Source organism: Saccoglossus kowalevskii, chromosome 7 (genome assembly GCF_978046115.1).
Source record: "Saccoglossus kowalevskii chromosome 7, keSacKowa6.1, whole genome shotgun sequence".
NCBI lineage: Eukaryota > Metazoa > Hemichordata > Enteropneusta > Harrimaniidae > Saccoglossus > Saccoglossus kowalevskii.
Genome location: NC_140647.1, coordinates 22,422,389 through 22,449,536, shown reverse-complemented (window position 1 = coordinate 22,449,536; position 27,148 = coordinate 22,422,389). Strand labels below are relative to the sequence as shown.

At 34.2% G+C, this 27,148-nt stretch overlaps 1 protein-coding gene across 2 annotated transcripts in view; it reads right to left on the bottom strand.

Annotated features, from left to right (window-relative positions):
• The window catches only part of LOC100376630 (transmembrane protein 198-like), a 43,701-nt gene extending 17,102 nt beyond the window's left edge, over nucleotides 1-26,599 (bottom strand). For both annotated transcript variants that reach the window (XM_006819026.3, XM_085501310.1), the window contains exons 1-2: nucleotides 26,494-26,599; nucleotides 2,082-2,258 (exon numbers count right to left, since the gene is read on the bottom strand). The gene's annotated coding sequence lies outside the window, so the exon portion shown is untranslated. The remainder of the gene's footprint in view (nucleotides 1-2,081; nucleotides 2,259-26,493) is intronic.
• Nucleotides 26,600-27,148: the final 549 nt, after the last annotated feature.

Below are 27,148 nucleotides of genomic sequence, written 5' to 3'. Positions count from 1 at the left end.
GTTTGCAATGATTACGATTTATTTTCAAAGTGTTTCCAGCCTATACACTTCACCGTCATCTCTAGTGTAAAGAAGAAAAGTTTCAATGTAAAAATATGACACCTAATTATGTCTGTTACAACGGTGTCATCGTATTTGATCGATACCGTTCACGATCCTTGGAATATGTAATCAGTAATATAAAGTGCATACTCTTTTGTAACCAATGTAAGTTAATAGAGTTTCAATGCAGTGGAATTTTGAATTTTGGACAAATTTTTGGTTTCTCGTGAAGCGATATGCCTTAATTGTTGACGTCACTCAAGAATATGTTCATTCATTCCTGGCATGTGACACCGGAAAAGTTAAATTGACAAATTGTCAGAAGTGGTTATGTAATTTTATACAAGTAATTACTATCTGAGAAGTTGCCCATCCAGAAAAAAAAAAACCAAGAGAAGCCTCTATCAAAAACATTTATGCCTGAAATCCCCTTCACATAGGAGATCAGAATATAGTTTATATAATATGTATACTACATAGAAGAAGCAACCTAATTGGCTAAACATTTGAACTATGGCGGTGCAACTAACATATATCATTTTCTTATAAGATATTTCAAGGTAATATGTGGAGGCAGTGAGCTAGAACATCACACCTTGACAATCAATTTATATAATGTCTATACGACATAGAAGAAGCAACCAAATTGGCTGCACATTACTCTGTTTGGGCTGTGGTGGTACGACTACCATACGCCACATTCTCATACATATAAGTTACTTCATTGTAATACGTGAAGGCAGTATGGTGAGCTGGAATATTAAACCTCGAAAATTTAAGATGCCGGGTATCCATATGTACATGCAAATTAAGAATTTATCAGACCATATGGAAATACCTGAAACGACAAAATTTGTCTACTTTCTGGCAGTATATACAGAGAAAGTTCAAACTATTTGATATAGATTTGCATGATAGTAGTACACAAAAATGTATACATTTGACCAGAGGCTTGAACAAATCAAAGAATTACTACGCTCTTGGTATCGCTCTTGGTATCATGCAAAGAAGACTCACTCACTGGATATCCTATACGTTTTAGTTCTGAGCAGTAACGTCTTTTATACACATGGACTGTATATACTATGAGTGTAAAAATCAGTTTTCAAGGCACGCAGTGGGAACTCCAGAAATGAGAGAATGTTTTCCTTCTGGTTAAACTAGCAATCATATCCAGTACATGACTGCACAAATTAACGTGGACACAGGATTAGGAACCATTAATAAGATTTTACCAAGGACCTTGTCACATGTACTGAATGAATGAACAGAGAGTTGCTTAGTGCAATACAAACTATGTAAGTACTTGACATGTGTTAAGCCATTAAATATTTAATTGATTGGTGGAGGAATTCAAATCAAGAAATTACAATTCCTGACAGATTCTGGTTTCTACTCTCTGGGCACCCCAAGGAATAAAGGAATATCACTGGGAAATGAACTGTGAAATGAACAGAATGAGTCGGAAATGAAGTAAAAATATCAACGACAAACAACACTGTTTTTTTTCTTCAAAAGTACAGTGAATATGTGTAGATTATAGTTGATGTCTGTGCACTCCATTTCTATAGTTGCCAATTTTGTTTATACAATATACTTGGCAGGGAGATTATAACTAGCTTATATAATCAGTTTTCACTCTGTAGACTGAGTATTACCGGGTGGTGATACATTAACGCACACATGAATATAAACCGACAGACTTGCAGACTCAGCTCAAAAAGATGAAAGACACATACAAATACGTACATTCAAACACATATGATTCATCCAATAAAAATTGCCGACCTACCAGTTTGTTATTACTTCACAAAATCTGTTTCTAAAACATATATTGCAAATACTTGCATACATCATGTAAACTAGCTGAGTTGGCCAGTCTCCATAGCAACAAATTGTGGGATGCACAAAATGTTTATAAACTAAAATTGGAGTGTTACTACACGCAAGTTATGACAAAACACATGATGTATGAAAAAAAGCAAATTTTGATTAATGCAGTACGTACGTTGCAATAATAATGTCATATTCATACTCACCATAAATCTAGAATTCTAGTCTCTATTTTCAAATTGGAGTAGAGAAACTCCTTACAAACAGACCTTGAAGTAAATCAGAAATCAATTTGTGCTTTCACATTCGATGCGCACATTTCATTATACGGCAGGCCTCGTCAATATCCTTCTTTCTAAATATTCCCCTATAATTTGTACGTCCTGAAATTAGATTAAAGAGAAAAAGGTCAGGCGAAAAAATCATAAAATTGGAAAAATAGATCACTTGATTTAACTAGCCATCAAGTTTATGTATTCTGAGCTGTCATTCATAACTGATGACCTGAGACAACCTTTAATATAATAATCAATACACAGTAGTGAAAGGTGACAGCACTGAATATTTTAGAGGCAAAACATTTTATATTTTGATATTTTGCTGTTTGTCACGCAAAATGTCAATTCTCAATAGACCAATTAACCATTCATCATGCAACTTTAAATTGCTCAATGTTTTGAATTCATTTGTACTACGACAGTTTTATACTACGCCACACTACACTGTTATACGTGCTATTCTACTAGTAAATGTAATCAACACTGATTTTCAACCGTAGTCTCCTGCATACCCATCTCTAATATGGCCGGGTTGCAGGAAATCTGAACTGGTGCAACCGGAATTTCCCAGCAGGCAACTAGGTAATTAGCGATATCATATTAAACAGTGAACAAGATTTCTGTAGTACAAGTGCAAGTTCACGCCCAAAAATATACTCCATGTACACTGCGGTCAGATAACCTTAAGGGCTGTATGTTGCTACATGAATTAGGAATTATTACACAGTGAGACCATCCTAAGAACTGGCCATGTCAGAGACGACAGTTCAGTGACCCCCCTCCCCTCCAGATGACACAAGTCATCACCTACCATTAATTATTTACAATGTTAAAACAGTCCCTGACATGACCAGCCAGAATCACAACAATACACTGAAGTGGAGATTAATTAAGCACTTTGTATGTAATCACATTCCCTGTATTGACTGGTGTCATTATGTGTACAGTACAGTACAGTACAGTACAGTACAGTACAGTACAGTACAGTACAGTACAGTACAGTACAGTACAGTACAGTACAGTACAGTACAGTACAGTACAGTACAGTACAGTACAGTACAGTACAGTACAGTACAGTACAGTACAGTACAGTACAATGACAGGGACAGGAATGAGAATATTGACTAGTGAAAAGTTTACTGTAGGGCAGTTACAGGAACAAAGTTGTAAACTTTAAAGTGCAATAGTCGCTATGTGGCATACGTTGAATTTGGGTCAAATGAGATAAGTACAAAGCTGGTAAAAAAAACTTTACGTATGTCTATATGGTCAAAATACAAAACACTTTTTTTTATTACAGTTTCTTTTAATACTGCAAAACAATAAGTCATGAATTAATGAATTTCTGTCTACACACTACGAGTTAATATGATCCATACATGCAGAGATAATTTGTTCCACAAAAATCTGCTTCTCTCTAGTACGAAGCATCTAAAAAGACTCCGAGCAAGACGTGAATATTCACATATCACTTCTGAACATGATTACGATCGCACAATAGGAAAAGTGAAACACTATGAGCATGCAATCATCTTGATATCACTGTCAGCTGGTATCTCTATTACCCAACAGGAATATAGAAACCAAAAAAATGGAAAAGAGCACGTTCAACTAATTTATTTAATTTTCACATGAGTTTGTAATTAGATAAACACATACACAAGACAAATGTAAGCAAGACACACAGGTTATTTCAATAACATGGTAACTAGACAACATAATGTGTAAACCTGTCATGTTTCTATCAGAATCTGACAGTGATTAATGTCTAAAAAGCACAGTCTAGTTTTGTCTACGATTTCCCTTGGGTTTGAAAGCGTGTCATTTTTGTGTTTATGTTTGAGTTAACCAATTAGAATACCATGTGTGTACATTGCTCAAAGCTACAGTTTAGTTATTCAAAAAAAAAAAAAAATATCCCAAAATATTGGCTAATTTTTTTTATTGCAAATTGGCAAGCAAGTTTTGGGGCCAATGATACTTCCTTGGGCAGCAAAAACCAAATCTAGTTCTTAAAGGGCGGTGGTCATCGTGCCACGTCCTGTTCTTATTTTATGTAAATAAACAATGTATTTTACACGCGATGTATATGGCGCTATGATGAGTCCCATATCGAACAGGACACGGCACGACGACCACCGCCCTTTAAGAACTACATATGGTTTTTGCGGCTCAAGGATGTACAGTGGAAGCGCAAGAGCTTGCGACGTTAGCCATACAAGAGAGTCGTGTAAGCATATATAGTTTATAAAGGTTTTATCATATATCAATACAGTCCATTAAAAAAAAGGAATTGTTTCGAGCTACTTGTGTTTTATTAATTTCTACCATTTATTCAAAGTTTCGCAGTGTGGATTGATATTTCCGTGCAAGGACGTCACAACACGTGCAAGGACGTCACAACACGTGCAAGGACGTCACAACACGTGCAAGGACGTCACAACACGTGCAAGGACGTCACAACACGTGCAAGGACGTCACAACACGTGCAAGGATGTCACAACACTTATAAGATGCACAAGTGTTCTTTATAAAGACATTCGGTCGAACTCACAACTCTTTTGAACTACAACCCCCGCTAACATCCAGACTAAAACACATAGTCGCATTTCAGCCCTAAATACATTTTCATGGTCAACAACGAATTGTAGTCCATCTGATCGACGATTTGTAAGGCAAGCCCGCAACATAACAGCAACATTTTTTACTAAGATCAATATAAAATTACTACAAATGTTGTCTCCAGTGATGTACATGTATTTGCTGGAAACCAGCTCAAGGTGCGTTTTGTCATTTCCACATATCTGTGTAAAGGTAGGTCAGACCCACAAGAAGATAGACACCGCCCAATACTGATTGCGAAAAACTCACACTGTGAGCAATATTAATCTAGTCAGTTTTGACTCAAATTTATCCTTGAAATCTAATACATCGTGAACAAATCAGCACCAAATATTTTTCTGCAAACAATTTGACTGGGGTTAAGCAGATAACAAGAGCATACACAACGTAAACCACATTCTTCCTAACAATCCAGAATAAAACACGAGAGAATGAATTTTCACACTGCTACAAAGCCTCCAACCAGACTGGTTTAATTTATTTGCCGTGATTTCATTTACTGAAAAGCCTTAAAGGTATTTCATATTCTGTAACTTAATTCTTATCAATCTTTTTACGGTGGTTATTCTGGCGACAGCAAAATTAGGCACAATTCAATTTAGGCTCATTCAAGGTTATTTAATTCCGTAACTAATACTCTTGATTACTTTTAAAATGATGATAAAGAAATCTTGAATCTGTAGAGGCTCCATCTGCCATGTTGTGTAATCTGTTTTCCATTCTCTGGACTCTCTTTCTTCTGCCATATACATGTAGTTCCACGGACACTCGTTTCCCTGGCAACAAGTGACAGTAATGGTGGTATAAATATTTAAAGAAGAATCCAAATCAACTGGCTGACAATCAGCAGAGCTCTTTCCGTTGGCCATTGGCTGACAACCAAGTCAGATATTTAGTAGAGCTCCTACCATTGGCTGACAACCAAGTCCCATATTTTCTAGGGCTCCTACCATTGGCTGACAGCCAAGCCAGATATTTAGTAGGGCTTCTACCATTGGCTGACAACCAAGTCAGATATTTAGTAGGACTCCTACATTGGCTGACAACCAAGTCTGACATATTAAGTATACAAAACATGCTATTAATCCATTTTCCTTGAAATGAGTATGGTAACGTCATATTTTTATATCATTTTTGCCATCCTTGTAACATATACAAGTATCATATATATAAAAACAAAATGACCATATTTTTGCTTCTGTGTCGGATTCTACCTTAATATGTAATTCAACGTCTACATAAGCTTCATTTTTTAGCAGAGAAAATAATTTTTCAATTTTTATTATTAAGACAAAGAGATGAACAGCTGACAGGGACATACAGTGATAGTGATAACACATGTAATTAGGTCAGTCCGTATAAGCCATCAATGATAATGAACCATCAAGTCGAGAGAATAATTCATATACATGTAGCAAATATGCCAAATTAAAGAAATGTAAATGGGTGGGGTGATGTATAATGTACAAAATGGAAAGTGTATAATTTTGTGAACAGCACTTAAAAAAATCAGTTTTATGAGTAATTTTTGCTTGGCTATATTAGCACCCCGTGCAATACTACTATATTTTTGGAGATTATATTGGGCATATAGCAATGTACACAACGCATGTGAAATAGATTGTCTACATGAAATTCAAACACACACTACGCGATGACCACAGGCCTATAAAAGTGATTGATAATTCAAAATTTGATATGTACTCGCATATAATTGACTGTTTTTTCCAACAAGCAACCAAAGAATCATACCCACACATTAGTCACTGATTTTCCTATCTGTACAACAAGTTTCAGTATTTTCATTAGTTGAAAATAAAAGAAAAATTCAACACTTGTTTTGTCAAAAATTATTTAATAACATAGGATACCCATTCAATGAACTTTTCAGAAATACATTCACACATCAAAGACTGATTAGCCGACCTGTCATCAGAACGCAACCATGTATCAGTGGCAGATCTGCCCATCTACTGTCAAAACACATGTACCCATGTATAGATGACTGGTCTGCCAACCTGTCTTAGAAGAAAATGAAACAATGTGCTAGGGATTGATCAGTCCATCTACTGTCAAAACAGACGTACATGTACCTACCTATTGATGTCCAATTTGCCCACCTGCTGTCGGATTTGCTTACCTGACCTTAAAAGAAAATACAACCATGTGTTAGGGACTGATCGGCCGGCCATCTGCTGTCAGAACATACACATCCATGTATCCACCACCTAGTGTATGATTTGCCTACCTGTCTTTAGAAGAAAACCCAACCATGTGTCAGTGACTGATCTGTGCACCTGCTTTCTGATTTATCTACCTGTGCTTAAATGAAAGCACAACCATGACTACAATGAATCCACCTAGTGTATGATTTGCTTACCTGTCTTTTAGAAGAAAACCCAACCATGTGTCAGTGACTGATCTGTGCACCTGCTTTCTGATTTATCTACCTGTGCTTAAATGAAAGCACAACCATGACTACCATGTATCCACCTAGTGTATGATTTGCTTACCTGTCTTTTAGAAGAAAACCCAACCATGTGTCAGTGACTGATCTGTGCACATGCTTTCTGATTTATCTACCTGTGCTTAAATGAAAGCACAACCAGACTACCATGAATCCACCTAGTGTATGATTTGCTTCCCTGTCTTTAGAAGAAAACCCAACCATGTGTCAGTGACTGATCTGTGCACCTGCTTTCTGATTTATCTACCTGTGCTTAAATGAAAGCACAACCAGACTACCATGAATCCACCTAGTGTATGATTTGCTTCCCTGTCTTTAGAAGAAAACCCAACCATGTGTCAGTGACTGATCTGTGCACCTGCTTTCTGATTTATCTACCTGTGCTTAAATGAAAGCACAACCATGACTACCATGAATCCACCTAGTGTGTGATTTGCTTACCTGTCTTTAGAAGAAAACCCAACCATGTGTCAGTGACTGATCTGTGCACCTGCTTTCTGATTTATCTACCTGTGCTTAAATGAAAGCACAACCATGACTACCATGTATCCACCTAGTGTATGATTTGCTTACCTGTCTTTTAGAAGAAAACCCAACCATGTGTCAGTGACTGATCTGTGCACATGCTTTCTGATTTATCTACCTGTGCTTAAATGAAAGCACAACCAGACTACCATGAATCCACCTAGTGTATGATTTGCTTCCCTGTCTTTAGAAGAAAACCCAACCATGTGTCAGTGACTGATCTGTGCACCTGCTTTCTGATTTATCTACCTGTGCTTAAATGAAAGCACAACCATGACTACCATGAATCCACCTAGTGTGTGATTTGCTTACCTGTCTTTAGAAGAAAACCCAACCATGTGTCAGTGACTGATCTGTGCACCTGCTTTCTGATTTATCTACCTGTGCTTAAATGAAAGCACAACCATGACTACCATGTATCCACCTAGTGTATGATTTGCTTACCTGTCTTTTAGAAGAAAACCCAACCATGTGTCAGTGACTGATCTGTGCACCTGCTTTCTAATTTATCTACCTGTGCTTAAATGAAAGCACAACCATGACTACCATGAATCCATCTACTGTATGATTTGCCTACCTGTCTTTAGAAGAAAACCCAACCATGTGTCAATGACTGATCTGTGCACCTGCTTTCTGATTTATCTACCTGTGCTTAAATGAAAGCACAACCATGACTACCATGAATCCATCTAGTGTGTGATTTGCTTACCTGTCTTTAGAAGAAAACGTGATACTGTATCAGTAACTGATTTGCCCATCTACATGTACTGCACCCAATCATCAATTTCGTAGGAAGTCACTCCTATACTGTATACCAATATTTACAATTACGCGAACTGATTAGATGAGTGATGTCATAGGTTATATTCCATATCTACACAAGTAAGTAATTTCAGCAGACATAACAATTGCCCAAAATACAAAAATTTTAATTTTTCAAACAGATACATAGAAATCATATTAGATTAATGCTAACCAGACATGCCATTGCTTGATATTTAGCTGTTTCACATTTGCAGTCGTGATAATTGTGAAGCACAGAATTGTTACTCTATTTTATGCCTTTACTTTAATTTGAACCAGAATATTATAACACTGTAAAATACTTGATTTTAGCTGGAATTAATTCTCACTGAAAAAACATTTATGTGTGTTTTGTATAGAATTTATTTTCACTGATTTTTGATGAGTTAAATGTAAAGTTTAGGAAAAAGGTATATTCGATGGATTTTATTTTCACTAAATCACTCCTTCAGCGAAAATTAATTTCACGCGAAAATAAAGTATTTCATAGTACTATAATTATAGTAAATACAACCTGTATATCTTTTTTTCAAGCATACCAAATGATAACAGTAAATACTGGAATGTGATAAATATGATAATGATCAATCAATTAAAAACAAATCACTTGTCAGCTGTATGTTTAAAATTCTATTTATTTACCTGTATACACATGTCAATCAAATAATGGGCATATCAATTTCTAATACAGGAAATATCATTGTCTGACCTCTAATGGTAGTTATTTGTCCAAACAAGATATTCGAGAGAGATTCGTGTTAAGGTGTAGAAGTCATGAAAGAGAACGCTTCATACTATGGCATACTCCATGAAAAAAATATTCTAATGCAATATTCATTCATCAAACCTTGAAGGAATAGGGGCTGAACACCGAATACAGCTCACATCATATAGTCTACATGTGTAACAACTCCTCAATGAAAACCACCTGCTGAAAACATCCATGAATAGATGAAATGAATGGGGGGAAAAATGGCGTCAGTAGGCTATGTGTTAGTAGGCAATATTACATGAGAAGTTCCATAACTGACCTATGACACTTGGCAGTGCTGTGAACATATAAACTGCACCCATTAGGTACACATATCTGTTAGTAACCGCACCTGTAGCTTTATAATGGCTTTGGATCATGTATGTAGTAACATATAACGACAGTCACTGAAAACGCCAAACTTGCTGCAGTCCTAGTGACATTGTAACAAGTAAAAGCGTCTCAATAACAGTATACATGTATTTGTAATGCAAATGAAACATTCATGTAAATTCATACCTCAAAGATGAAAAGCTGTTTTTCGGAATTCTCCAATTTAACAGCGAGAACATCATACACAGAGCGCAGCGGTTGAAAAGAACACAGCTATTGATACAGGGTACATTATGATTCATCAATTAACATACAGCAATCAATCTTTACACCGAGAATTCATTCACCTTTGTGTTTGAAGGCCACAGCAAGATAGTAACCCGTCACATTCACAGAAAAGAAAACGCTGACAGACAGCGAGTTACTAACATCACATTCATAGAAACTCCTGAAATCTAACTAGTATGTTGACAGATACAAATGTAACATTTCTGACAACGTGATGGCAGTACTGCTTTCATACATTATTGAGTCCGAGGATGATACTAATAACGAAAGCAGGTTAAGGACATGTAAGAAACCGTGTTCACGTAGTACCACGGATGAATTTAAAATGTTTTTAATTGAATATTTAAAGCTATTAAGCATTTAGATTCCAATTCCAATTTGCACAACACTTTACGACATGTGAAAAAAAAATAACTGATGGTTATTTTTTTAATTCATTATTTATCATTTACATAATTAATAATTTGTTTAGTTATTTTTCTTCAGCTGATTATTTACTTCTGGATCAAAAATTTTAATTTTTTTATTTTTGTTAGCTCTTAATACTTTCTTTCTCCCCTACCGAGCACTTTTTAATTTAAAGATCACTAAATTGCTGAGATGTGCAAATATCAAAGCATTAAAATATGCAAAATATGCATTATTATGCAAATGAAATATTGAAAGATTGACAGCACGATTGAAAGGAGATTTTTTAACTCTGAAAATAAAACACTAATTGGCATAATTACCCAGCATTACAAGTAGACTTTTATAGATATACATTGTTACAATATTTATAGCTTAATAAAGCATTTATCACCTAATTAATATTCAAGGCCATATTGAAATGATTGACAGTGAATTTTGAATTTCTTTTTTTCATGAAGACAGTGTAAACATTTTTCTATCATTTACTTATACAGTATCTGAAAAATATTATATTTGTAGAGTTAAAATGCTGAAAAATGAACCAATATGTGGCCACGATTTATAATTACGTATTTGCATATTACATTGCATTGACATCAAATTAAAATGGACCCTCAGGCAATAAATGTTTATTACAATTTTGACCTTATTTTCACCATGGTGATTCAGTCAGAAATAGAAAATATACAAGCCACAATTGAAAAATCAAAAATTAATATAAATATATCTGCTTTTACAACTATAGGTACATGCACGCCAGGAGCAGCTTTGCAAAAACATCGCCCCCACCAACCCCACAACACTTCACCCCACCCCACAACACAACCCCACCCCACCCTATCCCAACCCCACCCCAAACACCCATCAAAATAAATACAGATAAAGGTTGGTTAGTTATAAGTTAGCATAATGATACTTTTTTTTTTCTCAAAACATTGCGACTTTTATTTCTTCTTAAAATAGTCTTTATTGTGACTGTTATGTTTTACACGTCTATCTTTCTGGTTTCTGAAGATAAGACAATAAATACTATTATAGGCACTGATATAGACAGCAACTCCCAGCTTATAAGACTTATGAAGTCAGAAGCTCTTAATTTCTACTTATTTCAATCTGCTTATTATCTCAAGCCAATGAAATATCCCATTTCTATGGCAACTGATTCTCTTGAGAGAGAATTAAATGTCACTTGGTGCATCTGATCTACAGTATCGAGTCAGTGTAGATGGTCTTAACCATTTATATCTTTATAATTGCACAATGGGCTGCTAAATTCCTTTAATAGCGTCGCACAAAATCATAACTATAGGTCAAAAAAAATAGTGACCTGTATAAAAATCACATTACAGGAAGTACAGAGATAATAGATGCAATCAAGCAAGTGTTAGGTGTCAATTTTTAAATCAACAAATTTGGTGCGAATAGCATTCAAATTTCCTGATAGGATAAATTGCATGTTGAAAAGTCGGTATTAAGAGTCGAGATTGCAGCAAATGAACCAAAGTGATGGCATGAATAACTCATGTCACTCATGAATCAGTTAACAATCTCTACCAAATTATTTGTAGCAACGAGAAATACATTTTTTTTTTCATTTTGTAATTTGTAAAACACATTTTATTTAGCAAGATTAATTCTTTTTTACTGCAAGAGAACAGTCAATGGCATCCAATTTCCAAAGCAACTTGTGATGATTCCATATGACAATGATATACCAAATACATGAATTAGAAAAAATCAACCACTGATATTTTAAGCTACATTTATAGATGAAGCCAGCTTGTAAATGTTTGCTATAATAATCCCGGTAATTATTGGGGTCACCGTAAATCTAACAAACTGTCAGGAGATAATATCCCCATCAATCGTTCACTTTGCTATCTGCTCTATAACGATCTCTTTCTATGACAGAATATAAAATAGACTACAACTTAATAGCTATTGCAAGTCTTGTAGGGCTTTTACAGTATGAAATTCTGACAGTACTATTTGGTGCCTGTGGCTTTCCCCTCTTACGTCCCCTGGGAAAAGAGCCATTTGACCTCAATGTATAATTCAATTGCCAAACATTGTTTCTTTAAAAACTCTTGCAGAATGTCAAATGCTCTTCCATATCTTAATAGTGATACAACTCAACAACCTCATTAGACAGTGAATTATGGATCTCATTAAAATTCAGAAAGAAAACCTCCAGTGGCCTGAATGATAGATACTATTATGGGATAAGCATCTAATGATATTGATCAGCTCATTTATCAACCTTCTCAAGATATGACCTTAAACGATTAAATTTTATAATTAATATCAATATCTAAATGCTAATGATGGATTTGGGAACAATTGCAAGGGCACATGGCAAAATTCTGTGAAAAAATTAATGCTGTACAAATTGCACATATACAATATTACAAATTCTCTAAGATTACAAATTCTACAGAATTATAACTGTTCACGGAAAGGCCTCTCAGAAAAAATGTCAAACAAGACTCAACCATCATGGACACTGTGCTGTGCTACTTTGCTTGGTGCTGCATTTCAAAATTTTTCCTTCTTCTATAAACTTGTAAATTTATTGCCATAACTACTGAAAACGCATAATTATTGACTTTAAAAGCACATACCAGGCACCCTCAGCTCAATAGAAACTTTAAGGGACTCTCCAACTTTATCAGTTCTAGCAATACATCTATTTAAAGCTGGGGAGTCATCACCTACGCATGCACCAGGTGGCCATAGCATGTCACTGTTTACAAACAAGCATCGTCTACCCATGAGCCTTTCTGTTCTTAGCGTGTGTTGTTATCATCGCTTGAAACTCAATTCCCACGCATGCGCAGGTGACGATCGACCCTCTCACTTTAAAATAAAACACAAAACTAACAATTTTATTCCAGTGAACACTAGTATTGATTATGAAAGGATCTTTCCGCTCCCTAGACAGACTCATTTATGTATCCATAGTACGCTGACAACACTGTTAGCACTGACTATTTAGCTTGTGGCCCTTTAATCGATTAAAGGTATCAGTTTACTTTGCTCTGCATTCATGTGGTAGAATTAATGTGTATTTCAGTTTAGAATGCAAAATGGGAAAGAAAGTAACAGACTTGTATTCTCCACAACCGAAGGAGTAACCCCAAATTTACATTTAAATGGGCAGTAATCATCCTGTAATGCACACATTTTGTATTTTGTGTAAATAAACAATGTATTTTTCTGTAAACTGTTTAATCTTTTCATTACCAGACTTTATCGCCCAAATTTGTCTGTACTTTTTTGTTATATTCTTCAATATTTCTAGCAATGAACACTAATTTTGAAGCCCAGTTTGGCTATTTTTGGCCTAATCTTCTGTAGTAAAGCGCAGATTTTACGATTTAATGGCATTCATGGAGACAATATTTCGCCCTGAGAAATTTTCAGTGCTATATATTTTGCTCCTTCACTGACTCACGAAAAATGTTTCTCTTATAAAATTAAAGAAGTATACAATAAGACCCATATCGAACATGACACACCTTGATACTTGATTTTTACATGTGTTTACCGGTATATGTGTTCACAAATCACAAAAACAACATTTTTTGTTTGTTAACTGAATCATTAAAATATTACTTATTTTGACCAAAGACATATCTCTGTCATTTATGTAAATACAGTACCCTATTTGCCCTATCAGTAGTGTAATAGAGGTACATACTGTGTATATGTTCAACAAAAAGAGTGCCAAGTACAAAGTTCATGGGGAACAGTTAAGAAAAGAAAGTGCATTCACTGCAAATTCTTCACAATACTCAGAATGGAGAGAAAAAAAAGAGACGAACGTGGAACATGACACAGGTGCGTACAACCGTAAAATTATTACATGGCTATTAAAAAACATATTCAGCTATTCTTCTCAATATTATTAAATACATAAATCATAGTGAAATGTCAAAGGTTGCAGTCAACACTAAACCATCCATCAATATCATAGCCATGTTACCATGGATACAACGATGAGAACAGGAAGACAGATAAGAATCTTTCTCAACATAAATTGCATTATCAAAGGCACAAACTAGATTTGTGGAACCCTCCATATGAATGAATGAATGAATGAATATTTTGGAATTGTATGGCATTATTATTTGGAAGGATTTTCATTATGTGGAGGTGTAATTTACCATTATTTGGGGGAAGGAATTCACTAATACCAGATGATGGGATTTACTATTATTTGGAGGAGGTTCATCTTTATTTGGAGGTGGTTCACCACTATTTGCGAGTGCCATGGGTTTCACCATTATTTGGATGAGAATTCATTCCACTGGGGCTTATAAGGCTCTTGAAAACAGCCTTAACCTGTCATCATTTCCACTGAATTATTTTATATTGCTTGAATTACTGTTGATGAGATTCCAATACAGCTTCCCAGTCTTAATAGGTTTCCATTTTCAAAATTAAAATCGATTATCCTTAATTAGTTTATTATGAAGGACATGAATGATGACTCATTTTAATTCAATATAAAGTGGCGCCTCATCTCAAGAAATGAGACACAAGACAGATTAAAAACTAGACATAAATAATATTATTGTAATAAGTGAGTTACTGAACTACAATGAATACAACGATGAGTAACAGTGCTCAAATCAGATTAACAACTGATATCATTTAAATTCAGCAATAACAACAGTGGAAATAACAATATATAGCAATATAGCTTCAAACAGACAAAAGTATCTTTTGCAATTTTTTTTTTAGTATTTGAAATTAAGGTTCATTTTCTCATCACATGGTGAAAATAAAATTCTCGCTTTTTTTTATAGAAGCAAAATGTGGCAATATGTTGTTCTAAGTATTTGAAATACTGTATTTAAGAAAGACTGCTTTTGGTTGGCTGCTTAACAAGATAACCAATCAGGAAACACTTTGATTAGTTTGCAAGTAAATGTATGTTAAAGTATGGTGACCAATCACAATGTGGTATATATCAAAAACACATATTATGACATAACTAAAATGTTTTTACACAAGATTAATTACCGTACGTTAGCACCCACCCATAAAAAAAAAAATTGTGATTTTCTGAGTCTAGGACCCTGGGCGGTTACGCAGTCGAGTACGGTACATGCAACATATTTGCATAAAAAATCTATCTAACAATCACGTTAAGGCTTGGGAGCTGGGAGATTGGAAGGACCAGTTACATTTGCTTGAAGTCGTCCGCTGTCTAAAATAACACAATGGCCATACAGCTTCAATACTGATTTGGGTTTCCATGGTTACTCTCATCCTCCTTTGAAGTTTAATCATTCATGACTTTGTAATATTAGAATGTTCAGTGATTGCCGAGCAACAGCACCATTGATGTGCCAACACGACCAATGAATACTTGCATTACAGACCCAAAACAGAACATTGACAAGTATCAGAACCGTTTTAACAAGCCTCGGGCAACCACAACAAACATAACTTACACCACAAACAAAACTATGACATCTTTTGTGACATGTAAATAAAACGACGATGTGGAAAGTAGCAAGATAATGGGTAAAAATAGCAATGACCTTTTTGGGGGGGGGGCGATTTGGAAGTGAATGTTTTGTATTGCATATATTAAACACAAACTTAAGTGTTCCTTCATGCTGGGATGTCAAGGAAGGCCATGAGAAAAAATGGAATCTTTACAACTAATCAAAAACCACAGGAGATCATTTAGTTTTGAGTACACAGATAAGAATTAGTGAGAGTGAAATCATTAGGATATCACACAGTTACAATTAGTTATATTAGTTTACAATATCTACAGCAATATTAAATATTAAAATTCTATACTTAGTGGCTGCTGTAAAGTAAAGCATATTTGAACTCAAAGTTTCAGGAAATGGAAAAAAAAACAGGTTATTATAGTAACTTTATAAAACTTAGTAAAGAATTGAATTGTACACACTTCTGTGAAAAATAAAACCCTAAATAATCAGTTTGGTAATTATGAATTTATTTAACTAATTATTAAATTTTAAACACAAAGAATATCGCTTTTATTAAATAAAAACCAGTGGGATGTTAAGCCACATATTCATCCGGAAAGAGTTTTTCAACATTTGCCAAAGTAATAACCAACATTTTACTCAATAAACACAAATATTCATTATTATCATTATATGCAAGCCAAGCATCTATCCATAAGTCTCAAATTGTACATCACTGGCAATATACTACACTGAAAACACTGGAATTCCGCCAAGCTTTAATTGCAAAGATATGTGATACCTATCCACTTGATATTAAGAAATACTACTCAGTACTCCCACATGAATGTTAGCATTTTGAGCACCCCCTTGATGCTGCTTATTTATTCATAATATTTAGTTTCACAAGCACGAGCTGGGTCTCTGAAGTGGTCTGGTTGTTGAGTGCTATGAAAGAATCATTTCAGTGTGTAGTACAACAAGGTGATTAACCCTTTGAGCCTAATATTTTTCATGACAAACACTTTTATATATTTATTTTGCTAATTTTGAACCGGATGGACTTAATTTGTGAATGTTGAAAAAAGTGATAAAAGGTTAAAGGTTAAAGTAATAATTGGGTACCAGGATGCAGATAGAGAAGATTTTTCCACTTTTTTTCAAATAAAAAAAATAATTAAATGTGTTGATATATCTTTCTTGTGGTTACTTTAATAATAGTTTAACTAACTCCTTTTCAAATATTGATGCTAAATACAAGATTTATTAGGAAGAGGATGAGAGGTAACTAACATTTCTGGGAATGAGGTGGTAAAGAGAGGAAGGGCACAAGGCAATGATATCCTGAATGTGAGCCTTCCTCTGATTAAAGCTAATGTACAATACAGTTATGCTAAACAAATGGTGGATGTCAGACACAGCACACAGCTGACCTGTATTGCATTGACAAAAAACACAATGTGGTATTCATTAAAGAAGTCCCAGCTGAACTTGAAACTCTGTACTCGTGAGCACATTAGTCATTACTAAGCATATGTACAATGCATTATTACATTGGAAATTCCCTTTTTTTTTAAAAACAAAATTAATTTTACACTGTAATATATTAATAAAAGTATGACATGCAATCTTCAAATCTGTCTAAATCTTCTAAAAGTCTACAAGCAAATGAGCATATGCAATTCACATACAACAGAATGGAGTTAACAAATCAGTAGAATCATTTCCCGATAGATTGAAAAGTTGACGGACTTCATAAAGATCACCAATGTAAAACAGTGTAAGAAAAATACCGTATTAGCTTTATTAGAAGCGCATCTCAAATCTCCACGTAATAAGATCAGACAATGTGATGCAAAGTTGTTTTTATTAAGTTTCAAGTGAATGATGAAAAACAATTCAAAAGTAATGACATCTATCTATTATCTATGCACATGTCATACTGTATTTGCTCAGAAGCGTAGCTCCATATAGTGTTCGTTTCAAATGACATCACTACACATGTGATTAATTAATAAATAACATTTTATGAAAGTGACAGATGTATTTCTAACAGGTAATAAAATGTCTCGGGATTCTTGACAAGTTACCAAATGCCACATCAAATTAACGCATTTGAGAATGTCTTTATCGTCTGATTATTTCACACGCTATTCCATGTTGTATGATTACCGTAGGTCAGTTTTATTTTAGTGAGATTCTGTAAACGTAATACTGTATTAGTACATAGTGTACCAGATCACGGGACTCATCATCGGCACACTGACACACGCTACTAAAAGCGTAAATATGGCACTAGTACATGTACAAACAGCAAGACAAGTATTTTAACTTAACTTTTTCATTACCAGACTTTCTCACCTAAATATTTCTGCACTTTTTTCTTATATTCTTCAATATTTCTGAAAATGAACCCTAATTTTGGAGCCAACAGACAAAATTTGAGTCAAATTTCAGCCAACAATTGTTGCTATTTTCGTCCCAATCTTCTAATGGAATGTGCAGACTATACGCGGGGACTATTTTGTGAATTTGTGATGAAGAGGGAAACTGGTGGTGAAAAGGTTACAGCATACAGTTTTTCAGTTAAAAGTTACCATAGTAACAAGGTGTTACTCACAAATGATTCAAAGGTATATTAAGAGTGTGCTCTAAGGATAACTCATCTGTTAACTCACTCAAGTCACCAGGCTGAAAAGACGGCACAGCAGCTGTAAGTAAAATATACTAACGTGATGAATGACAACATGAATGTGAGTGAGCAACTTGGAATGTACCCTTGTGGGTTTCACTCAATAATGGTTTCAGGAGAAGCATAGAGGTCAGAAAAGGCCATCTCAAAGCAAAAATACTAGTTCCATCAGTATCTGTACATCTGTATGGCAAAGCGGGGATTTTATTTTAGTTTTTATTACAAATTCTTGTTTTTTCAGTCTCCAACATGTGATGTACTAATGATAGCCCATTATTTAGTGGAGCTTTATGACATGTAGGCGATTATGCTTCACATGTGTAACAAAGTAAACATACCACAAAGACAACATATGGGATGAGATGCAGGGAGTCATTGAAAGAAAAATTCCGAGCAAGTTTACCATTTTTCAAAACACTGTAGATCATTACTGTATTTTCTCTATTAGAAGTGCTCTTGTGTAAATGATCGAAATGAGTCTGTGTTCATAATAAAGCACATTACAATGATCTCGCACACAATACATGTAATTTTCGATTTCTGTATTATGAATATAAAATCACCGACACAAGTGATACAGATTTCACTGCGAGATCCCACATTATGTGTTACTGTAAAATAATTTATTTTCACCGGAATTCATTTTCACTGAAATTACTTTTTCAGTGTTTTGTATGGAATTTATTTTCACTGATTTTTGATGAGTTGAATGTAAAATATAGGAAAAAATGTATATTCGCTGGATTTTATTTTCACTGAAGCATTCTTTCAGTAAAAATTAATTCCAAGCGAAGATAAAGTATTCCACAGTATGTCACAGCGATTTTTAACAAGAAGTCAAAAAATATTTATCAAATAAAAAATTAATTTAGATAATTAAAGATATCGAGATGCAATCAGACAAAGTAAACAGTTGAGGTGAACGACAATAAACAATCACTAATATGATAAGCTAAGAGAGTTAATAATTTGACATGGTCACAGGACAACATACCACAGCAGCCAATCATTAATGATTATTCCGTTTGCATGCAAATAGAAGCATTTATAACGGCAATGTTTATTACTAATGCTGTATCAAAGTAGTTTTAACATTACATAAGCACCAGATGCTCAATTTAGATTATTTTAACCACAGCATCTCACACACTGAAGTTATGTGGATTATTAATCTTTATCTCTAAATCAAATTATATGTAGCCTGGAAGTTTTTCAAATATTTACAATAATTAACAATAGTTCTAGTGAAGCTGATATTTGTTAATGAAGAAATAACAGTTAATAACCTTTTGAATAATTTTTTTTTTCACAAATTTCAGAACAAAAATTTGCACAATTTTATGATTTTTTATCCTTTCCTTTTTTAATTTCCTTTTTTATTTTGAACCGTATGAACATTATTTCCTATTGACTGCAGATTTTGATCGAAATTTTTGAACAAATATGGAAAATATCATGTAGATTTATTCTGTGAAAAGTGACAATAGCTGATATTGACATTCAAAGGGCAAGGGGTTAAATTTTTTAGTTGACAGTTAGAGCTATGCATTAGACATTGTGTTGTATGACGCATAGCAACGCTTCCAGCAGAGAATGACACGGCTTATACATTGCTACTGGCTGTTCTTAAAGATAGAGAACTATAATCTGGATGAGCTTAAACAGGATAGGTTTAATCCTAAGTGTCTTCATCTCTAAGCATAATCCTACCTGATACCGTGCCACAAACCACTGACTGTCTGTATTAAAGTTGATAACAGACGCAAAAAATAAATCCAAGACACCAAAAACATCTGCCTTCTACCAATGTTATGTCTCCAAGACAGTTGTGTTGGGTATTAGATATCATCAAGATGTGACTGGCAATCAGAAGAGTACACACACAAACCTTCCAAACAACCTCTGGCTATAATCTAGTGCATCCGTCTCCATGTCACTCTATATGCCCTTTCCTTTACAAATGCCATGTGATGGTCGGTTCATTATCTAAATGAAACAATTCTCTCTGAAGAAGCCCCGGGACGGGAATTTCACTTTAACACTGCAGGTTAAATCATTTCTGCCTTAGATACTTTTGATGACTGACTGACTGAGATGAAAAGATGTTGCAATAAAAAATATGTCAAACAGATAATCGACATTACTGAGAATTTTTTGGTCAGGGTGAAATGGTATAAAAGTACTTGCCTCTTCATCCATATGATATACAGATTGCGATTTTTAACGAGATTATGACGAGAATATCGCAATTTGAGCATGAAGGCAATATAGCGATCGTACTTACAGAAGGTGCGTTATAAAGTGCAAACTTTGCAGTATTCTCATGATAATATTATGATACATCCTTTTTCCAGCTTGTAGTTTTAATTTAGCGAGATATTCAGTTGGAATGCAAGTGAAAACGCATTTTATGGGCTACTGCATGATCACCCATATTCAGTGATGTCATTAAATTTCTATTCAAATGCAACATTACAAAAGTACTGTAGTCGATGCAAAAAAGGGAAAATATATTATTGTGATAAGAGAAGGTGATATCAATTTTGACTGTTAGAAAGAATTAAATTACATGTATATTCAAATGAAGGCAAATACATTTCGCTTTTTGCAAAAACACTTTCAAAACAGTAACAAGGTTATACAGATATACTTTCGTAGCCAACCAAGGATATACCAATTGGTGTTCATTATAGTGGATTGATCTTTCATGTATGTCATCATGAATGGAATTAAAGCATCCCATGAATTCCATGCATATTATCATGGAGATTCTGCACAAGTATATATCCATATGTCATGTAGTTTATCACTGTGAAAGGTGCTATGTTAATCAGAATGGCAAAAAAAAAAAATTTTTTTGAGTGGAAATACAAAAGATGGATGATTGTGTACTGTTGAAAAAAATACAACTCAGCAAGAGTGTTTAGCAGGAGTATGAATGAACCAAGAAAACATAATACATACGAAAAACAAAGAAACATACCTCTTCGCAACAAGATGGTTGTGTTTCCATGAAATACAACATCATAAAGACGCTAACAGAAGAGCAACAACAGTCTTAAAGACTCGCTAGGACTGACAGGAGAATTGTCATTAATTTACCAGCCAGTTGTCTAGTACACACAGACATGGTGACAGACGGATAGCCAGCCAGCCGGCTTCCATTAAGTATGTAGTCCCATGCATTTCCCCAATAACACTAATAATTTATGTCTGTGACATTGACAGTGGTATTACATTAACAACATGTTGTTTGTTTGTCTATCCACAGTCTGGATTGCATTGCAAAGAGCAGTATACATGTATCTAAGTGAATGTATTGGCCCTCAATATTCCCCGTCTTTGATACATTGTGATGTCCTCTTCACAAAGCACCCATATTTTTAAAAATTTTATGAAGTTCACTGTACACAATGTGAAGCAAATTAAGATGTTTGCCGAATCAGTGAATTATTATATCAACTCAAAATTTATTTAAAAGAAATTTGTTTAGCCAGGCGATGCAATACTTGACATTTCATTAAAATATTGACACATGTTGAGAAATATAGCATGTTGTTCAATGTCAGTTGTTCTAATTGGTTGGAACAAGCTGTATGAATGCATTTGATTATTTTCACACAGTATCCTGCTATCTGACCTTCACTGAGTCAAAGGTCAATGAGTTCCTTAATTATTTTGATGTAGAAACATAAGCACCAGCGAACAGTGTTTGCACAGCAAACTGGGTAGTTAAGGATGGAATTCTATGATGCAGACATGCATCAGGGTGATAATATTTAGGCTTATCTGGCGAATTGGCATAATCTCTAGATCAGTGTCTGATTCATGCCACTTATCTCCCTATGATGTAGTTATCACCATGGCAACAGACATAAATATGATCAAAATGGAGTCTTCCTATTTAATTCCCATACCACTGGGAGTTCCATAATTTAAATACATTAAAATTCAGATTATTATTATTACAGACCTACAACTTGTGAAAAGTTTATTGATATTATGACAACATCAAATACAGAAACAGTTCAAAGACTGCGTTTTTTGTTTGATTACCATAACCAAAATTGAGAAATGACCTATATAGTAATGTATTGCTGTAACTGTACAAAATGTGTTTAATTTAATTTTGTAAAATTGTTGGGAGTTTTATTTTGTGTTGTTGGGTTTGAACTACAAAAAAATAATAACTTTAAATTGAAATTGACTCAATATTTTCATGTTTTGAGTCTGACTATGAAAAGTTCCTTGGTAAAATATACATGTATGCTAGTTCTAACATTGATAGAGTGGCAATACTATACCCGTGGCCTGACTGGCTAGCTGGAACAAGTACAAACTATAAAATCTATTGAATATAATGCATATTTATATAGAAATAATGACATGTTGATGTAATTATCAGTACTGACCATCGTTATTCACCTTGGATGGGAATACATGTATGTCTTAATTATGCATGACCTCCAAAAGGTCATACATCCTGGTATTTTTTCACTATCAATGAGAATTTCTCAATTATTTTTTTCAGAATGTCTGCAAGAACTTGTCAGTGATTTGCAATTATCACCATGACAATGATGCCACGATGTACAACTTCTCAGGGCTTAGCATAATGCCTATACAAGAATGCATGAAAAATTACCATATTTGCTTTTATGTCACATTAATGCCACTTGTTTGCCTATGGTTAAAATAAAATTTTAATTATAAAGCATAAAATAAATGCAATTTTCGGTTTATGTGCACTTCTGTTAGAGATGATGCACTTCTAATAGACCAAATACGGCATAGTAAATTCCTGACATTTACAAAAAGTGAAAGTACCGGTAGCTTAGCAAGTCAAAAATTCAGAATCTTCCTCATTATTTTGATTGGTGCATCCATATTTTCAGAAGACAATATGCCTCCAGCTTTTATGGTACAGAAGACAATATGCTTCTAGCTTTCATGGTACAGAGCGTAGGAGTAAAACATTGAAAAGAAAACAATAACAACCATTAAAAGCCATGGTTGAGCAAGCCTAAGCCACCCACATCCATGAAAAACATTCCCACCATCAAAACAAAAAAAATCTAAGAGCGGGAACTTTAGAACCAAAATTTTGATATTTTAGATTTCAAGTTGAAAAAAATGCCATCGAATAAAACGATAATGTTATTTGCCTGTGAGATTTCTGGGTAAAAATTGGTTATATGAATGGAAATCAGCTTTGTCTTTGAGCAAAATGAGTCATCAACTGTAAAGTGGGAGATATCAATAAATACAATAAAATCGGCCAATCTTGCACATGTGGAGAAAATAATAATGAATCAGATTATAAAACTTTTTGAAAAGTATTTAGAGTTGTTACAAAGGAATTGGATCAATCAGAAATTTATTATTATTTATAATCTAGATAAATAATTTTAAAAATGTTACAACATTCCATTGTGTATTGGTCTGTTCTGGCATTGTAGCTATCATAACACGTCAGCCTTAATTAACAATTACGTCATGTTCGTCAGGTTTTTTGATACGCACACACCCAATTAGTAACAGCAACAAATATGTATACAGTATGTACAAAACAAGATGTTCAGGCATAGGGGGAAAACACTGATGCATACTAAAAATATCATTAATATATATATTAAATGTCTCAGAATGTCTAGTGAAGTGATAAAACTGAATATGTACAGCGCCTGAATTTTATTTTTGAACTTTTGAAATTAATAACATGCAGACAAATTTGATGAAATATTTAAATTTTTTTGTTGTTGATTATTTTTTTTTCACTTTATGGTCCAACAAACATACAGTGAATTTCTGGGAGGCATTTTAGGGAAATTTTAAAAATATATATGAAACATTTACCCTGAAACACCCTTGAGCTTTATTCGAATACAAAGAATACGCTTTTTATTGGCTAGAGAAGACATTTGGTGATGCCCTTTACGCACAAGTCTTTTGCTTGTTTTCTCCAATCATTGGCCGATTTTTTGCCATGTATTCGTTGACAAGTTGTGATTGTGTTTTAAACGTCATTTGAAATTTATAAAACATTTATGATTATCCCATAATCATGCCTTCACAAAATTAATTTTTTTTAGTATGGAATTATCAATTAAGATTACATTTTGCATGGGTAAGTAACAGTAATAATAAAGAAGCCATGGTTGAATAGAGTTTACAGCCAAACACTGAAGGAGTTTAATGATAAGCTACACAATGAAAATTGAACAGGTGCCAAAACAGACAGCATAAACAAGACTTAAAGTTTTGTACCATATCCTGTGACATACAAAATGTAGGCATACGCTACAGTACTAGTTCTTCAAATTTCAAACCAACAAAGTGCAGAAAATTATCAGTTTAATATAAATAAATAATTGATACTTTATGAGTAACAGTATTACTTTATAATAAATGAGTAACCAGGTATCCTCTATAAATAGAATTTATACATTGATTTTTGAAAACTTTTCCACATGATGTATCAATTGAAGTGAATCATAATCGTTGACCATCAGTAAAGTCCTGATTAAAGTCCTGTCATGAAAATACATCAATCCCCCTTACACTTTGTCAGTGTGTGCTGGGAAGGCCAAATTTATCTTCTGTATATGAATTTTGAGGAGCCTTGTTTTAGCTTGACCCTGGATAGACCAAGGTCATTTGAATGTTAAAGCAGTATGAAGGACAACAAACAGCAAGAAAGATTTCATATAGCGATTTACAATTTGAAACTTAGAAACCGTATAAAATGGCAATTAGAACTTGAAAACGAGCAATTGGTCAAACTAATGCAGTTTAATTTTTTTATTATTGTTTAAATACTTTTATCAATTTGAATGCCTAGTCAGTATTCTAATCAAAAACTTTAAAGTTATTGAAAAATTTTCAGAATTAAAACAACATCCACATTTTCAATCCATATACACTTCTGTAATGTGAATGCGAAATTTCCATTCAATAATCAAAGAAGAGAAAAAAAATTATCAGTCACCAGATATATAACATCATTTAGAAGAAGCATTTTTATGCTAACCCTTAGCATAAAAAAACAAGCAAAATGGAAATTCATTATGCATATAATAGCAAGCGACTATAAATTTCAGTCCCACAAGATATACGAAAAAAGTTATTCTGATACGATTACACAACTTAAAACTATATTCACATGCAAGAATAATGAAATATTTTAAATTTATTTTAAAAAGTTCTCAATAACAAACAAAATATTTCAATTTCCATGTGGGAAAACAGATTATGATTAATATCCAAATCAGAATATTACTAAATTTAAACAATAGCAACACCCAGCATAAATTTTGTACAAGGCCACTATTCCCTGAATACAATGGATACACACAAAAAGGGACGACGGATGGAGATCCGGGGACAGTGCGTCGGTTAACCATATGGCCGGGCAACTCTGTACAATGAGTATATCCCAGGACGTACACTGAAACCATACAAGTTAGAATGAATTGGAATTAAAATATATATCCAAAATATGGAACAAGCGATGTGTAATCTCAGAAAATGAAATCGCTTTGTGTATAATCTCGGTTTCACTATGCAAGTTGATATGGGGGTAAGACAAAATTATCAAGGATGCGACGTAAGAACATCACATGACCCACACAGTTCGCGGTCGACGATCGATTCGTTTTTTTTTTTAATAAACACGCATTTCACGGTAAAAGAAATGAAATCGCTACTCGAAATAATATTCAAGGCAGTTACACAAGTGATTGGGACTAATGAACACGCGAAAAGACAGCGGACGGTGATACAAACGATCAAAACACGTTTCACAGCACAGACGGTTGCCCTCATTCATTTCAATGGTATTTCCGTTGCTGACCCACTCTGAACCAAGTGACGAGGGATAGTGTACGCAAGTGCGGTTCGTTGCGCAAATCCATCGCATTAAACATTATTAAGAATGAATTCTACGATAATTGTACTCACAGTTGAAGTAGCTATTAAGAATATTAACTTACCGATAGAAAACAGCGGTATTTCGACAAGAATTGGTCAACCTTTCGTTCAAAACACGGGACAGAACGGAACAAGTGATCTTGAAAATGGTGTCCTTTCGATTGCGGATATTTGCATAACAGGCATCAATTAGCATAACAATGCGTTGACGTATACGGTTTGAAGTTTTACGACTTTTTAGCTCTTGCACAGTCGCTATATTACCTAATAGGAAAAGTGACACATTCACTACCATAAGTACATACAATCACTATAACCAACTAATAACACGTAACTTTTAATTTATCGTCTGGTTCCACGGTTTACATGTAATAACGCTACAACCAATGGTCGGTTCAGCCAATCAGAACCGCCAAATCCTTATATTGGGTGGGGTCGGAATAAATGAAAACCGGAAGCATTGCCATTTGTTTACGTGCCAATCAAATAAAAGCCCGCATTGACATCACTTTGTCAACGGCTATCGTCGGTATAATAAGCGAGATATGGCGACAAAGGTGTAGAGAATTCCCGATAGAAACTGTCCTAGGGAATAACTGTGAACCGTTAAGAAGCCATATACCCGGGCCTTGTACCTTCATAAATTCACAGTCCATGATTGTACCTGAGACTGTTACACAAGCTGAATATGTATCGAGTATGATTTCAAGACTAGTA